This window comes from Cervus elaphus, chromosome 4 (genome assembly GCF_910594005.1).
Source record: "Cervus elaphus chromosome 4, mCerEla1.1, whole genome shotgun sequence".
NCBI lineage: Eukaryota > Metazoa > Chordata > Mammalia > Artiodactyla > Cervidae > Cervus > Cervus elaphus.
Window position 1 is genome coordinate 47204421 of NC_057818.1, and position 19050 is coordinate 47223470.

Here is a 19050-nt window from a genome sequence, read left to right on the forward strand (position 1 = left end):
CTGATAGTTCATGTCCTACAGAGTAAAAGAATGAGTCTCTGTTACTACCCTTATTAGGATACTTGCTATTTCATATCTTTTGAAATAGTTCAATTGTATTATAATTATTAATATTGTTACTAATACCTCACTCTACTTACTGAGCTATCATGTCACCACACTGGTGAGTTACTCTTCTATCCTACTCTACCTGGTTATTCTAAGTTACCATCAGCACTGATTAATTTCCCTCTTCTTGGGTAGTACTCCAGAACTACTTGCCCCACACTTCATGTGGTTTAATATTTTTTGCTTGCTTGAACAAATTAAAACAGTGAGCTATCTAAACCTTATCTACAAACTTAAAATTAATGACAAGTAAAATAAACAGGTGTCTTGACACTTATTTTTTGAAACACTAATGAATAAATTAAAAAATTAATACAACATATTCTTGTCTCCCTTATTTGTAATTATAGCTACATTTTGGAAATATATCATTAATATTTTTCTTTGAACTTTGTTATGAGCTCCTGTCACTTCATAGTCTGCTAATCTGATAAACCAGAATATAATTATTGTTGTAAACTGTTGTTTTTGATTCTTGTTCATGGTACTTTAATTGACAAAACTTTACTTGTTTCCATTTTCTTTTTTTTTCATTTCCTCCTTTATCCTTTCCACATGTTCCCTACACTACTTGGAAGCTTTGCTTTTTTTTCCCCCCTAAATACAAGGAGATGTTCCTGACCTATCTTGTTTATTGCTGCCATGAACCATGAAATTAGCTACCCCAAAGAAGGAATTCTGGTTCAATTTAATGATGAAGAATTCTACTTTATAAAGGGAATGAGGAAAATAGAAAATCACCATAATTTTATAATTATATAAAAAAATCCATTGATGGATGGTAAATATGAAGGTGAAAGTATAAGGGGAAAATGGGTTATTAGAATTATCTCATAATATCTCTCCCAAGTATTTAATCACAAAGATAAAACATTGCATACAGCCCCTTTACCCAAATAATCACCAATAGTGACACTGGCATCCAGGTGATTCACTAAGAAGAGCAAATACCTGGGTAGTATTCTCACCAAAACATGCATGTGCTGTGTGCTAACTCACTTCAGTCATGTCCAACTCTGTGACCCTATGGACCATGGCCCACCAGGCTCCTTTGTTCATGGGATTCTCCAGGCAAGAATACTGGAGAGGGTTGCCATGCCCTTCTCCAAGGGATCTTCCCAACCCAGGGATCGAACCCGTGTCTCTTATGTTTCCTGCATTGGCAGGCAGGTTCTTTACCACTAGTGCCACCTGGGAAGACCAAAACATGCATAACTATGTCCTAATAATGAGGGAACTGCAGGCAGATCCAAAATGCAGAACCTTTTGTAAAATAATTTGCCTAGTTCTCCAAAAGTTCATAACCTTCCCAGGTTATAAAAGGCAAGGGAACAAAATACAACATAGGATTGTGAATTCAATTTTTGGAAAATTAGTGGAGAAAACTTGATGGAAGCCAATCAAGGCCTGTCATTTGTTTGATAGCATTGCGCCCAATGTTAATATCCTGGTTTCCATCATTATACTATGGTAATGTAAAATGTTAGTATTAGGCAAATTGGGAGAATGGTATATGGAAGCTCTGCTTTCTTGCAATTCTTAAGCACAGAATTTCTTTTCTTTTAACATTGTTTGCGGGAATAATACAGGCTGGATTTACCTTCCAGCCTAAAATAACAAAACACTAGATAAAATATGAGATATACATGATTTCAGACATTGGACACCAGACAACAGAATGGTCATGCCTAACAAAGTATAAGCAAACAAATGTCCATACATTTGACCCAGTGTACTGCTTAGAGAGCATTTCCACATCTCAGCACTGGGAGGGGTAACATAAAGATTTGTAACTCCCTTAAGTAGAAAAGAGGAAGCTGAGATTCCAGGGAGGCAGTGATGGCTAAAGTTTGCAGGGCAGAGTATTCAGTCAAGTTCTAATCACTGCAGAGGATTAAGGAGACCACCTATGACCAGCAAAAGAAATGCTTAAGAGCAAAGGCAATCCTTGGAGCTCACACATAATCCTTGGAGCTTCCTGAAAGACAGGAAGAAGAATGGGCAGAGGACAAAAAAATAATTGAAGAAATAATTGCTGAAAACTTTCCAAATTTGATGAAAACTGTAAACCTAAAGATCTAAGTTCAACCCATCCCAAGCACAAGTCACAAGGCAGAGGGGAGTGGCAGTGGGGTCGGGGAGGCAACTATTCCCAGGGACTCATAACTACATTGATTAAAATCCATGATAAAGAGAGAGTCTTAGAAGCAGGGGAAAAAAAAATCCATATGTGCAGAAGAGCAAATATAAGAAAGAAACTGCAAGTTGGAAAAATGAAGGTCAACTGGATTGACCTTGGGATTTGAGGAAAAACCCAGCCCAGTGGTGAGTTCCCTGGTCGAGAACTGGGTGTTCTGTTGTTTTGTCTTCCCATATATTCCAATCTGAGCACCTGAGAAGCTTGAAATTAGAAATGCCACCAAGTGCAAATAACTACCAAAACCCTAAACAATAACAAAAAAATAAAACATCCGAAGTATACTTGCTTTTCCTATCCAAAGGGCTGAGAAGGTTGCTGACCTGCAGAACAAAACCCTATTGACAATGCCAACTCTACACTAGCTAAACACTTTAAAAATGCCAATCTTTTACACTATTATGCATGACACCTAGCAACACCATCCTCCCTTTTTGCCAGTAAGTATCTGCAGAGGCACATGCAGATGCTATGTGTGTGAATAGAGACCTGACAGCCATCCTTGCCCATTAATAATGGGCATCTATAAAGACTGTATGTATGAGTGGAACATTGACTGCCATCTTAGCCCAAGGATCATGAAGCACACCTCATTTCCTGGCTGGCAGGTCCACTGAGAGGGTGTAAGTATGACTGGGGCATTGACTGTTGTGACTCAGCACTTATTCCTCCTCTTACTATCTGGTAGGCATTTACAGAGGCAATGTGTAAACTATCACGCCAAATGCAGCAGTAACATGCACCCCAATGTTCACAGCAGCACTACAGTATTTATAACAACTAAGATATGCAAGCAACCTAAGTAAGTGTCCAGATGAATGGATAAAGAATGGATAAAGGAAATGTGGGGGATACACACACACACACACACACACACACACACAATGGAACACTACTCAGCCATAGAAAAGAATGAAATTTTGCCATTTGGACCAACATGGATGGACCTAGAGAGGATTACACTTAGTGAAATAAGTCAGACAGAGAAAGATAAGTACTGTAGGATATCACTTATTAAATAAAACAAATGAATAAATATAACAGAAACTCACAGATACAGAGGAGTAGGGGTTACCAGTGAGAAAAGGGAAGGGGGAGGAGCAAGGCAAGGGTAGGGGATAAAGAGATACAAATTACTATGCATAAAATAAATAAGTTGCAAGGATATATTCTGCAGCACAGGGAATATGACCAATATTTTATAATAACTTTAAATGGAATACATATAACTAATACCTATAACTAATACAATATTGTAAATCACTATAGATCAATAAAACAGTATTTTTTAAAAATGAAATACCTAGGAAAAATTTAACCAAGAAGGTTAAAGACCTGTACACTGAAAACTATGACTTTTCCAAAACAAACTGAAGGAGACACAAATAAATGGAAAAGCATTCTGTGCTTATGGGTTGTAAGAATTAATATTCTTCAATATCCATATTACCCCCAAAGATTTTTCAGATTCAACACAACTATATAAAATTTCAATGGCATTTTTCACAGAAATATAAAATAATCCTGATTTTAAACTGTATTACAAAGCCTTAGGAATCAAAACAGTATGGTATGGGCATAAAAACTGACATGTAAATCAGTGGAACAGAATAGAGAGCCCAGAAACAAACTCACACATTGTTATAATTAATGAGAAAGAATCCAAGAATATACAATGGGAAAAGGACATTCTCCTCCATAAGTGGTGCTGGGAAAACTGGACACAAGGATATTCTCTTCCATAAATGGTGTTGAGAAAATTGGATACCACGTGTAAATGAATGAAACTGAGCCACTGTCTTACACTGTACACAAAATCAACTCAAATGGATCAAGGAATTGAACATAAGACCTGAAATCACAAAATTCCTTAATGAAAAGGGGGGTAAGCTTTCAAACTTCACTCTTAGCAATGATTTTTTGGATTTGACAACAAAAGTAAAAATAAACAAGTGGGACTACATCAAACTAAAAAGTTTCTGTACAGCAAAGGAAACAACAAAATGAAAAGGCAACCTATGGAACAGAAGAACATATTTGCAGATTACATATCATATGGGGGTTAAATGGAAAATATATAAAGTTCATACAACTCAATAGCAAAATAATAATCCAAATAAAAACTGTGTAGATGATCTTAATGGACATTTTCCAAAGAATTCTAACAAATGACCCACATGTACATGAAAAGATGTTCAACCTCACTAACCATCAGGGAAATACAACTCAAAACCAGAATGAGATATTATCTTACATCTGTTAAAATAGCTATTATCAAAATGACAAGAAATAACAGGTGTTGGTGAAGATGTGGAGAAAAGGGAACCCTTGTGCACTGTTGGTAGGAATGTAAATTGGCACAGCCACTAAGGAAAACAGAAGTTTCTCAAAAAGTTTAAAAAAATACAATTATCATAGAATTGAGTAATTTCACTTCTGGGTATTTCTTGAAGGAAACAAAATCATTATCTCAAAATGATATCTAGGACTCTAGAGCCCATGAGCCCTAACTACTAAATGAAGCCTGCACTCTGCAACAAGAGAAGCCACATGCATTGCAATGAGAAGCTCATGCACTGTAACTAGAGAGTAGCCCCCACTTGCTACATCTAGAGAAAGCCCATGTACAGCAGGTAAGACCCAGTGCAGTCAAAAATAAAATTTTAAAATAAATAATTTTAAAAATTATAAAAAAACTCAAACTACTTGATGTGCAGCAAAAATGAAGGAAATGAAGCTTGGAATATTTCCCACTTAAAATGGACCCCTGCACTGTACTGATCTATATAGCAGACTACTGAATTCAAACTCACTTTAAAAGAGTGCTCACAGAGGAAATGACACTCACACCAGGACAAGAAGACAACATCAGAAATAAAAAGCTATCCCAAGATTCAGAACCTGACCTGTATGATTATTTATAGTGTTCTCTTGATATATTGGACTTTTGCATTTGAATCAAATGTTTTCTATCACAGGCAAAATGCTATGCAGAATTTAAAAATTAATCCAACTGTTGAGCTTATGGTCAATCACCTATGTCCAGGACTTCTGAGTTACCTTGGTGGACTTCTCCTCTCCAAGGCAATGACTTGATAGCCCTTAGGAAATTTATTGTAGAAGAAAGAAGTTATTGTTCTGTTTGGGCCATTATTAATATTACTAGATGGAACCCCCTCAGTTGGCCAGTCATTCATACTTGCTCTGACCCTAGCCATAAATATGAATTTTCTTTCAAAGTTACTCAAGCTCAGAGCAATGAGCTAAATTTCAGTGAAAGAATATGACTTCCCAATTATTAGGAGGGACCCTCCTTCTGTTACATGATGGCTTTATATAGCTAACAGGCTATGGTCATTTAAGTTAAACAGAACAATGTGTTTGTTGGGAACAATTAAATCATACTAAAGATAATCAGCTTAATAACACTAGGAAATTAGGCTGAGTGCCTTATGAACAATGCTTATATATCATTACCTTTAAAGACAGCAGTTGGTAAAGAGTAGACTGGGTCAGATGACTAAGAATATACTGGGCCATGCTGAATGGAAGTTCTTGGCTTAAATTCTTAGTTATGATCTTATTAATGCTACTGTTTGTTCTACTTATACTCTGCCTATTTTACAAAATTACTGGTTTTTGCATTACCAAATGTGTGACTGAGCCTCCGATAAAGATAATGATGACTATGCAACTTGAACAATTAACCAAATATAGTTTTACATATATATACATGATCAAAATGATTGTAGTAGTGTAACTCTAGATATGGGAAGAAGCAGCAAGAGGGAATCAATTCCTAGATGATAACTGACTAGTACAACAGATGATGGTACAGTGAGTTTTATGACTATCATTAACATTGCCTAGTCCAGTAATTCCACACTGGGGAAAGATTGAAGGTGGGAGGAAAAGGGGATGATAGAGGCTGAGATGGTTGGATGGCATCACCAACTCTACATGAGTTTGAGTAAGCTCTGGGAGTTGGTGATGCCAACTCCCCAACAGGGAAGCCTGGCGTGCTGCAGTCCATGGGGTCGCAAATAGTCAGACACGACTGAGCGACTGGACTGAACAACCAAATCCTCACCTGATCTAGGAATGCGTCTTCCTAGCATTGTGGGACAAATTGGTCACAAACGTCTCCCAAACGTTGGTGGAATTTACTACCAAAAAGGGAGAATTGTAAATCACCATCGAGTTCTACAAGAATGAAGTCATTAGCCTCTATAGTTGCTGACTACAATAAAACATCCTAAAATCATGAAGTCCTTATTGCCAAATTCAGACTTAAAGAAAGTAGGGAAAACCACTAGACCATTCAGGTATGATCTAAGTCAAATCCCTTATGATTATACAGTGGAAGTGAGAAATAGATTTAAGGGACTAGATCTGATAGACAAAGTGCCTGATGAACTATGGACAGAGGTTCGTTACATTGTACAGGAGACAAGGATCAAGACCATCTCCAAGAAAAATAAATGCAAAAAAGCAAAATGGCTGTCTGAGGAGCCCTTACAAAAAGCTGAAAAGAAGAGAACTGAAAAGCAAAGGAGAAAAGGAAAAATATACCCATTTGAATGCAGAGTTCCAAAAAATAGCAAGGAGAGCTAAGAAAACCTTCGTCAGTGATCAGTGCAAAAGAAATAGAGGAAAACAATAGAATGGGAAAGACTAGAGATCTCTTCAAGAAAATTAGAGATACCAAGGGAACATTTCACGCAAAGATGGGCTCAATAAAGGACAGAAATGGTATGGACCTAACAGAAGCAGAAGATATTAAGAAGACGTGGCAAGAATACACAGAACTGTACAAAAAAGATCTTCATGACCCAGATAATCGCAATGGTGTAATCACTCACCTAGAGCTAGACATCTTGGAATGAGAAGTCAAGTGGACCTTAGGAAGCATCACTATGAACAAAGCTAGTGGAGGTGATGGAATTCCGGTTGAGCTATTTCAAATCCTAAAAGATGATGCTGTAAAACTGCTGTACTCAATATGCCAGCAAATTTGGAAAACCCAGCAGTGGCCACAGGACTGGAAAAGGTCAGTTTTCATTCCAATCCCAAAGAAAGGCAATGCCAAAAAATGCTCAAAGTACCGCACAGCTGCACTCATCTCACACTCTAGTAAAATAATGCTCAAAATTCTCCAAGTCAGGCTTCAGAAATACGTGAAACGTGAACTTCCAGATGTTCAAGCTGGTTTTAGAAAAGGCAGGGGAACCAGAGTTCAAATTGCCAATATCTGCTGGATCATCAAAAAAAACAAGAGAGTTCCAGAAAAATATCTATTTCTGCTTTATTGACTATGCCAAAGCCTTTGACTGTGTGGATCACAATAAACTGTGGAAAATTCTGAAAGAGATGGGAATACCAGACCACTTGACCAGCCTCTTGAGAAATCTGTATGCAAGTCAGGAAGCAACACTCAGAACTGGACATGGAACAACAGACTGGTTCCAAATAGGAAAAGGAGTACGTCAGGCTGTATATTGTCACCCTGCTTATTTATCTCATATGCAGAGTACATCACGAGAAATGCTGGGCTGGATGAAGCACAAGCTGGAATCAAGCTTGCTGGGAGAAATATCAATAACCTCAGATATGCAGATGACACCACCTTTATGGTAGAAAGTGAAGAAGAACTAGAGAGCCTCTTGATGAAAGTGAAAGAGGACAGTGAAAAAGTTGGCTTAAGCTCAACATTCAGAAAACTAAGATCATGGCATCCAGTCCCATCACTTCATGGCAAATAGATGGGGAAACAGTGGCTGATTTTATTTTTTGGGGTTCCAAAATCACTGCAGATGGTGACTGCAGCCATGAAATTAAAAGATGCTTACTCCTTGGAAGGAAAGTTATGACCAACCTAGACAGCATATTAAAAAGCAGAGACAAAAAAAAAGCAGAGACATTACATTGCCAATGAAGGTCCATCTAGTCAAGGCTATGGTTTTTCCAGTAGTCATGTATGGATGTTAGAGTTGGACTATAAAGAAAGCTGAGCGCCGAGGAATTGATGCTTTTGAACTGTGGTTTTGGAGAAGACTCTTGAGAGTCTCTTGGACTGCAAGGAGATCCAACCAGTTCATTCTAAAGGAGATCAGTCCTGAGTGTTCATTGGAAGGACTGATGTTGAAGCTGAAACCCCAATACTTTGGCCACCTGATGCAAAGAGCTGACTCGTTGGAAAAGACCCTGATCCTGGGAAAGACTGAAGGCAGGAGGAGAAGAGGACGACAGAGGATGAGATGGTTGGATGGCATCACCGACTCAATGGACATGAGTTTGGGTAAACTTCGGGAGTTGGTGATCGACCAGGAGGCCTGGTGTGCTGCAGTCCATGGGGTCACAAAGACTAAGACACGACTGAATGACTGAACTGAGCTGAACTGAAGAGAAATTCAGGATCAGTCATTCTGTGCTCTGTGAAAATGAGCCTTTATTTAGAACTATTTCAGGAGAATTTTTTAATGAACTTGGATTTTTGCATCTTCCCATACTTAGGAAAGCACTAAAATCATTAACCAAGATATCTATTCCTCACAACTGGCAATAATCGTCTACCAACATGTGTCTTTAATCACATGTACACCTTCACATCTTCAGAGTAATTTCTCAGAGCTACCTGAAAGGCTGTCTCCCAGGCTATAGTGCTCAGTAAGTACTCAGATAAAACTGAAACTCATGGCTATCACATTGTGTGTTTTCCAGTCAACATTACCATGAAGAGAATTGAAATGTTACTATATATTTCATCCACCTATAGGTAAATATTGTTTTGTTTACCAAATAACTTTCATACAATATACGCTATTTAAAATCCTCTACTTTCATTTAGTATACTCTTTAATTCTCTTACCCTTCCTTTCCTAGTGGATGCATGGTTATATGATGGCTGCTCCATGAACAGCACTATATCCACTTCCCAGGCAGGAAGGAGAAAAGGAAGAAGGCTAAAAGAATACATGTCTACTGAGCCTTCCCCATGTTCCCCCCTTTAAAGAACTGTCTAAGAAATCCAATCTAACAGCTTTTGTTTACATCTGAAACATGTAAAGTGTTTTCTTTTTTTTTTTCGTATTTGTTGTTTGGCACAGTGCCTCTTCAAACAAAATCAGAATTTTTATAGCAATAAAGGAGACAATGACTATTGCATTAATCACACATGACAAAACAACACTGTGTAATATTAAAAATATTCTCAAATAATTTTCAATTATGTGGAAAGTTACATCACTTAAATGAAAATATTTAAGATGCATGTATATACATGTGTATATGTATCTACATGATTGCATATGTGTACATATGTAAAACCAAAATACTCAGCATACATATTAATTTTAAAAATTAGGAAATGCAAAGAAAAATAGTAGGCTTTAGTTTACTTCATGGGTCTCTGTTAGAAGTCTGCCAAGAAAGGAAAAAAAAAACTCCTGAAAAAATAAAGCATTTTAGAAATAAAGGGAAAATACCAAATCATCTTATATATAACTTATAGATGTCATAACCATTATTTCTCCTCCTTGGAGATCTCTCTTGTTGAAGGATATATTAGCTAGGCAGCAGTAGGGAAAGGATGGGGTTAAACCAAAGTATGACTGTTTTGCAGAAATTGTTAAATTACAGAAAGTTCCAAACACTAGATGTTTCAAAAAGGTTACAGTGCACACAAACAACCAAAACACTTTGCTTGACGTTTTTTGTAACCTAGAGCAGCTTTTGTCTTTTTACCATGCCTGCCCTTTTAGTACTATGCACGCGGAAGTTTAAAACTTCCCCATTCAGCTTTGCACAGACAGCGCTTTGAGAGCTGGCTCTCTGTCTTCTTACTGTCACAACTAATAAATGCTTCTGCTTTAATCAAAAGTACTTGATGTGGGACTTCCCTGGTGGCTCAATGGTAAAAGAATCTGCCTGCCAATGCAGGAGATAGGGGTTCACTCCCGGATCTGAGAAGATTCTCACATAACTCCAAGTAACTAAGCCTGTGCCCAACAACTACCGAGCCTGTGCTCTAGAGCCCCGGAACTAACCACTTAGCATTCCGGTCGTAACTACCGAAGCCTGCGGACCCTAGAGCCCGGTGCTCCGCAACAAAAGAAGCCACCGCAGTGAGAAAACTGCTCTGCAACTGGACAGTAACCCCCGCTCCCTGCAACTAGAGAAAAGCTCAAGCAACAAGGAAGATGCAGCACAGCCAATAAATAAATTAAAAAATTTTTTTAAAGTACTTGGTGTGTTCACTGGCTATGAACTACAAGGAACAGACTCATTAAGCCTGGTTAATAGATACAGATGAGTCAAGGAGATAACAAACCTTTCCTGAGATCCAGATGACAAGGATATCTAGCTTACCTGCCCCTCCCTGACCAGGGCTTCTCAGAGGAGATCCCAGGCTTCCATCTCAACTGTCAATGCCATACAGAAGATTCAGGGTCTTAACTTAACTCATATACGACTATATGTGACACACGGTCACCGACACAGCCTCTCCAGATTCACCAATCAGAAGACACAAAGGTGTAACAGTCTCAGTCACAGACTCCCCCTCCCTTCCGCACACAGGGCTGCAGAGCCACAATCCCCACCAGGGCGCATCACAGAAGCACAATAACAAAGTTCCCTATGCATGCACACAAACAGGAATATATACGGTCACACAGAAACAATCCACACACCCACCACAGGGGCACAGAGTCACAGGATAACCCACACTAGCACAGAGTACTACACACGATCACACATTAACAATCATACCTCGCAGACTCACCCGCATAAAGCTAAACACACGGTACCACACACTGTCATAATAACACACCCATCACAAGGACATACTGTCATACATAATAGCCGACACTTCCCTTTCCAACCTCGCCCGTTCAGCCTGAACAGAGAATACTCAGTCTCCATCCCCGCCCAGACCTCTGGATGTTTCACCTCCACTCTCCCTTGCAAGGCGTCAGTCGTCAGGAACAGCTCAGACACTAACACCCGGCTGCCGTAGCGCTCCGCGCAGAGCCGCCGGCCGCAGAACGCGGCGACCTCTGGGAAAGGTAGTTCAGCACCGCCCTGGCGAGGGACAAGATGGCCTAGGGCTGGAGCCTAGCCAGAGATCCCCACAATCACTCCCTCCCTCACCGCTTCTCCCCCACCCTAGCCTCAGACCGTGCCCTGGAATTTTCTGGCGCTGCCTTGCACCGCGGTTCCTAGTTGGAGTCACCCCCAACTAGGGGTGGGCTTGAACTGAGCTTATCACCACTGCCTTCTCCCAGAGGTAGCTGGCACAGGTACAGTATTACCTAAGTCCTGAGGCTCGGGCTACGTACACTCCTCCCCCAATCAGGGAGACCGTCCCACAGGCCCGGGTGGAGTTGAGAAAGCGCGAAAGCTGACTCGAACCACCGAAACTTCTGGGAAATGTAGTCCACGATCAGAAAAGCGGACGCCCGACCAATATCGACCGATTCCGCCCGCTTCTGAGCCCGGGCTCGGTGGAGCCCAGGAGACCTCTGGGAATGCTAACCAGCCGGCAGTGCGCAGGCGCAGGCTGTCTGGCTCGCCATCGTCGTCTTTGTCTGCTGGTGAGTTTGGTTTTGGTTCTGCGAAGCGCAGATCTGGGTTGCTGGACCTAGGTTTCTGGGCTTAGAGTCCGGTCGGGTAGGTTGTAGGGGAGATTTCGCGGAGCCTACGACTGGGCTGGGGAAACTGAAGGAGAGGAATCGCCTCCTGTGACGTGCAGCAGTGTTCAAAGCTTCTGTGGATGGGGGCAGGGGTACAGAAGGAAACGGGCGGGTTCGTCGGTGGGTGACCTAGGTTGTGAGGGAGAGTGAGAGGGTTGCAGAGTTGCAACCTGTGTGGTTCCAACTTCGTGAGAGTGGGTGGCGTTGGGAACTTACTGGGATAGTACCATTTAAATCTCACTTTTGTAGTTTCTAAAATAATGATAAAAGGGTGCATTTCTCTGCAACATCCGTTTCTATGAAAGATGAGAAAGGGAAAAGGCTAAGCAGCTGAGAGATAAGTGATTTTTGTATAAAGGCAGACCCATTGTGGAGTAGAAAACAAAATCAGCTTTTTTTTTTTAAGAGGAAAGATTTCCGGGAAACTTGTTATTGGATGTCTAGACTCCCCAGAGGTATTGACTTTTCTTAATTCTTTGGAGGACTTACGGTGAGGTTGCTTTGAGAAGTCCTGGGCTAAGGAACAGCTTTAAGAGTTAGTTTCCACTGGTGCTAATAGCGCAGAATTGGGAAGCAAGTTGTCCTATCTTGGGCGCACAAGTCAGAAAACCAAATTTAGACTCCCTGATTTGTCAGTGAGCATGGCAGTCTGACTCCTAATTTTACCAGGTATTCCCCAAACCAAATGACCTTTGTAAATGTAGTGAAACAAATTTTTCTTTTATCTGTAAAAAGAATTTCTTCCAGTATTTTAATCACACAACATATTTTTCAATAAAATGAGAAAGTACGACAGTACAAAAGTTCATATATAGAAATAATATTTTTGCTACATACAGAAAATAATCAGTAATAGTTACGAAGAAGACTACTTTCTTTACAATAGCAACAAATCAGATAAAACACCTAGGGATAAACAGTAAAAGTATAAAAGCTTTATGAAGATATTTTTTTAATGAAGATATTTTTAAATGTTAATAAAAGACTCCAAAAAAAATTGAGCAAGTAATAGATTAGATAGATTTTAAAAGTGTGATGTATTTTGTTATATGAAGAAAGTAAAGTGTATGTTTGGTATAACATACTACTTTTTTTTAGTAAGTGGGGGTAGACGTGTATATTTGTAGTATGAAGAAACTTTTAAAGTTTATGCAGAAAATAAAAATGGTTGTGAGGGGATGTAGCAGCTAGGGCAGGAATAAAAATCACATTTTTGCTTGCCTGTTTTGTACATTTCCATTTTTAACTGGGATGGAGTAATTAGATTTCTCTGTTCACTCTGTTCCTTTTCAGGTGTTATCACTGACTCATTCTTGAATATTTCCTTGGCTTCCATAATACTTCTCTCATTTTTGGAATTCCAGTGAAAACCAAGGAACAAGGTCCCCTCTCCCCCCAAAAATCTCCATTAGTGAGTGATGTTTGTTTGTCCCTCAAATATCAGTGTTCCTGAGTTTCTGACTTTGATCTTTTTCACTTCTAAGAACTCTTAGGAGCAACAAAATTCCACTATGGCTTCAGCTGTGACACAGGACTAATGAATGACCATTCCTGTTTGAGGCTTGTCCTGAGCTTCTCAGGCATATACCCAACTGTCTAATGGACAACTCCATCTGGAGGTTGCATAGGAACTTCAAACGCTTTATGTCCAGAATGTCATACTTACCTCTTCCCTCCTGTGTGTTGCCTCCATCCTTTCTGCCATCTGTGTTAACCTGTTTTCATCAATTCATGGCACTGTCCAGCCAGACTAAGCATCCTGTGTTGGAGTAAGGGAAGAGCTTCTGAGCAAGTTTGACCCTTTTATCTGTCACACCCCATTACAAATTGAAGACTATGGTCTTTTCAATACACATAATAAATGAGAAATATGTTTGCTGAACCAATGAATTGAATGACCATTTAATTATAGGACACTTAATTTCTCTTAGAATAATATAACCTGGATAAAATATTAGGCTTCTAAAAATTTTAAGAACTCTGATCCACGAGTAATTTCAGAGTCACTTCCTTTACATTTTATCCATATCACTCAAGGTTGGTGACTTTACATTTATGAGAAATGTGTTGTTATGGGGGAAAATGAAATTCAAAACTGTGACTGTTCAATCAGGAACAAGGTGTCACTTGTAAGTGACACCTGCTCAAAGGTACTCATGCAGGTTGTGATTCTAGAGAACTCTAGCAACTCACTGATAGTTTCTCTGTATAACCTAAATTCTGAAAATAAGATAGCTTGTTTCCCATTTTTTGAAATGTGTGGAGCCTTTAAATAACATAATGAGTTTGACCTGAGATGCAAATTACCAATACTCTTTTTCCATGTGCTCACATGTATGTGTATGTGTGTGCTCTGGCTTCTAAGTCAAAGGGTCATCATTCCTTTGTTCTTTTTTCACAAGTCAGCTTCTTTGTGCATCCCCAGGAGCTTCACTTTCCTTATCCTTTAACTCCGCTGAGGGTCCTAAGGGCTCAACCTGAAATCTGAGATGCTGCTTTAACCTTCATCCAAGTCCTACGTCAGTATTTCAAATTTTAAAGTAACCAGTTCAAACAAGAAGAGCAATTGATGATAGAGGAAGAAATGTAAAGGAGGTATTCTCTGGGTAAGAGAGAACCCAGCAGGTATGAATGGAATAAAGGCTCATTACAGTGGCTCAGTGAGTTTGCAACATCTGAAATTTTTTGAAATTTTCTTATTGTCTCGTCTTTTGGAGTGAAAATTGCTAGGCATCCTTTAGATACCTAGGTAACGTTTCTAAATTCTCCTGGTTTGATGCTTTTCTTTTCTCAGATTCTGGAGGACTAGTTCTCTCTCTAACCTTGATTCTGGATGCCAGCCTCTCTATATCATTTGCAGCCTCAATTTTATATGCAGCCTCAATTTTATAACTTTTACAGTCTAAATTTCATGCTTCTTCCTCTCACTAACATTCTCCATTTTTTCACTTCTCCCTATATCCCTACACTCCTTTCCTTCAGCATTCAGTCCTTCTTGCCAAAGATTATAAATCTGTAATCTTTCAAATCTACAAATGTAGATTATTTTCTTTAAAATTTTACTATCATATTTCTCCCTCCTTTTATTGTAATGTACCTCAAAGTTGAATTTTACCCTTTTATCCTTGTTTTTTTATCGTCTTATTTCCAGACATCATATTTTGTATATCTATAGTATACAGATATACAAGTATATGTGTATCTATATACTATATACACAGATATACAAGTATATCTACATATTATATCTGTATACTATCTGTATATATACTATATCTGTATACTATACTATAGAGTATATCTATACTGTATACTATACATAGTGTATCTCCAGATATTGTCTCTACCTCCTGCTTTTTAACAATAATGCAGGGCTGGAAATGAGTGCTGTATTGTACTGTTATTTTTAAAATCTAATACATATACTTGATAGACATTAAAAAAATACGTATATCTCCTATTCCTGGCTCTCAGTTCTCTATTTCTGCTCGTCGGAAGCAGCGCAGTAAACATTGTATGATTCTAAATATTTTTTTTTTTTTCTAAATATTTTTTTGATTATACGAGGAGACTTATCAGGGAGAGCATGACATGATTTGCCTGTGACAAGATTACTGTGCTTGCTGCGTAGAGAAGAGTGTTAACATATATCAAAATGTTCAAATGTCAGGCAAACTCAGTGTATTTTTTTTTTTAATTTTATTTGTTTTTGGTTGTACTGGGTCTTCATTGCTATGTGGGCTTTTCTCTAGTTATGGTGAGTGGGGGCTACTCTTCGTTGTGTTGTGAGGGCTTCTCATTGCAGTAGCTTCCCTTGTTGTGGAGCAGAGGTTCTAGGCACATGGGCTTCAGTAGTTGGGACACGTGGCTCAGTAGCTGTGGCACATGGGCTTAGTTGCTCTGCGGAATGTGGAATCTTGCTGGACCAGGGACTGAACCTGTGTCTTCTGCATTGGCAGGGGGATTCTTTGCCATTGAGCCACCAGGGAAACCCAGTGTATTCTTTTTAAATGGTGACCTGTTAAGAGTAGAGGTTGGCAAACTCTGCCCTACTATGTGATTTTGTAAAAAGTCATTTTCTTGTCCATTCATTTTTTTACGGTCTGAAAATACTTTCAGTGCCTGAATTGAATTGGTATCTGCAGATACATGATATGTAAGGCCATGAAACAGGACTAAAAAGTGTTCATCAATCATGGTAAAGCTAAATGAAAGTCATTCAGTCATGTCCAACTCTTTGTGACCCCATGGACTTACACAGTCCGTGGAATTCTCCCAGCCAGAATACTGGAGTGGGTAGCCTTTCCCTTCTCCAGGGGATCTTCCCAACCCAGGAATCGAACCCAGGTCTACCCACATTGCAGGCAGATTCTTTACCAACTGAGCTATCAGGGAAGACCCTATAGTAAAGCTAAATGGTAAACCACCACATTTGAGAACTTAAAGCTAAGGGACTATAGTGAAGTGAAGTCACTCAGTCGTGTCCGACTCTTCCGAGTCTTTGCGACCCCATGGACTGTAGCCCACCAGGCTCCTCTGTCCATGGGATTTTCCAGGCAAGAATACTGGAGTGGGTTGCCATTTCCTTCTCCAGGGGATCTTCCTGACCCAGGGATCGAATCCAGGTCTCCTGCATTGCAGGCAGACACTTTAGCCTCTGAGCCACCAGGGAAGCCCACTAATAAACGCCCAAATGTGCTAGTTTAAGGAATTTAAGAATTGATTTATTGGCTTATATCAGTTATGTGATGAGTAGTCAAAATCTGCATGGTACCTTTGGTCTTTGTGGTAGTTTAAGATCCAGACTTCTTCCAGGTTGTCTCTTTATCATTTAGTTGTGGTTAAAGCTGGATTAACAATGTATCCTGGTTCCAGCCTGGTAGAGGAGAGAGGAATCGCCACACTAGAGTAGAAGAGGATCAATAAATTTTTTTGTAAAGGGCCAGAAAGAAAGTTTTTTGGCTTTGTAATCCATAGAATCTCTGTTGCAACTACTCAGCTCAGGTATTATAGCACAAAATTAGTACGCTTGGCATTAGAGCATTTTGATTTATATTTAAAAACACTTTTTAAAGCACAGGATAAATGCTGTTGAAAGGACCAGTTTGCCTGGTATTCAGATAATGTTGCCTAGTTCAGTTCAGGATTGTCATTTTACAGTATAAAAAATTCAGTTCTGGTTAAGTATCTGTAAAGGATGTTGATATAATCCCTGTAAAAATATAAGGGGGGCTTTAATTATCAAGAGAATGTAATTTCTGTGGTTTCTTTTGACTTACTAGTTATATAGAACTTAGTTCTAATCTGTTGTACATCATACTTTTGCAAATTTAATGAATTTAAGAATTGGAAAATTTTAAATAAATAGTATTATTGTACTTTGTTAAAAGTTTAGTAAAATTCTCACGTTAAACCACATATACCTTGGACTTTGAAGTGATAAAATGAGAGAATGATTGCCTCTATTTTTTTCTATGTTTATTTTTCTATTTAAATTTTCTTTTCTGGTCTAAGTTTTCAGAGGTTATATTTGCTAGGTTTACAAATTTATTTGCATAGAATTGAACAACAGTCTCTATAAATCTTGTTTTCAAATGATCATTTTTTTATTTTTTAATTTTGCTTTTATTCTTACTCATGAATCTATTATTACTTGTAGTTTTGTTTGTAATAATCAATTTCTCTTCCTATCTTTTCTAATTTTTGTTTTTCTTTTGTTTACTTTTCCTTATTATAATTCCATAGTTTGAATATTTATTATTATTATTTCTTTTAAAAATGATGTAACCATTTATGCTAAAATTCTCCAAGCATTTTTTCAAGTGGGTTCTGATATACATTGTGTTCTGAATAATATTCTAAATATTATGCAATATATTTTAATTTCCTCTTTGATCAAATAGTTTGTTCATGCCAGTAGATTTTGAAATTTACAAGTGGAAATTTTTAATTTGTTTAATTTATGACTTTTTTTTTAGGGTATTTATCTGTCCTTTTCTACTTTGTGGAATATTTGAAGTTTTATAGGCCTACTATGTGGACTTATTTTGAGAATGTTCTCTGAGCATTTTAAAAGATGGTTCACTTTTCAAGATACAGAATAAACTGGTTAGTTCTATATTATAAATTAGTACATATTTTTATTTCATGTTCCCATTTCATATATATGCTCATATTTCATGGATTTGATCTCCTAGGTTGAGAGAGGTAGACTTCTCAGTTGCTAACGTTTTTGTATCTTGGATTTCTATAGTTTATATATTCATGATTATCTTTATTTTATTTTTAGTCTTTATTTTCAGCATTTCTGATATATTATTTTAGAAGCATATCTTATGTACAGTTTAGGGGGGATTTGCTATATCAGTTGTTAAACTTTAGCATGCATCAAAATCACCTGGAGAAGGCTTCCCTGGTGGTCCAGTGGTTAAGAATCTGCCTGCCAACGCAGGCGACGTGGGTTTGATCCCTGCTCTGGGAAAATCCCACATGCCACAGAGCAACTAAGCCTGTGAGCCACAACTACTGAGCCTGTAAGCCTAGAGCATGTGCTCTGCAACAAGAGAAACCACCACAATGAGAAGCTCACGCACTGCAACTAGAGAGTAGCCCCCACTCACCCCAACCAGAGAAAGCCTGGGCAAAGCGATCAAGACTCAGCTCAGCCAAAGAATAAAATAAATAAGTATATAATAAATCTTAAAAAAAAAAAAGAATCAACTGAAGGGCTTGTTAAATACAGACTGCTGGGCCGTACCCACAGCTTTTTTAGATTCAGGAGGTCTGACTTGAGGGCTGAAAATTTTCTATATGAGCCTATCATAGTTCTTTTAATAGTTATTGTTATTGTACTTGCATTTTTTGACAGGAACAGTATGGTTGGTATTGATTCTAATTTTCTGTACTGTTTTAAATTCTTTTTTGTTTTTTTGCCCACACGTCATGGCTTGTGGGATCTTGGTTCCCTAACAAGGAATTGAACCCATGCCCTCAGTAGTGAAAGGACAGAGTCCTAACCACTGGACCACTAGGGAATTCCCTACTGTTTTAAAT

The 19050-nt window shown here is 38.5% G+C and overlaps 1 protein-coding gene across 1 annotated transcript in view; it reads left to right on the forward strand.

The window, feature by feature from the left end:
* The window catches only part of LOC122687479 (zinc finger protein 260), a 59757-nt gene that overhangs the window by 34357 nt on the left and 6350 nt on the right, over positions 1–19050 (forward strand). Inside the window, exon 1 of the mRNA XM_043893035.1 lies at positions 11499–11898. The gene's annotated coding sequence lies outside the window, so the exon portion shown is untranslated. Of the gene's footprint in view, positions 11899–19050 lie in introns of the transcript that reaches the window.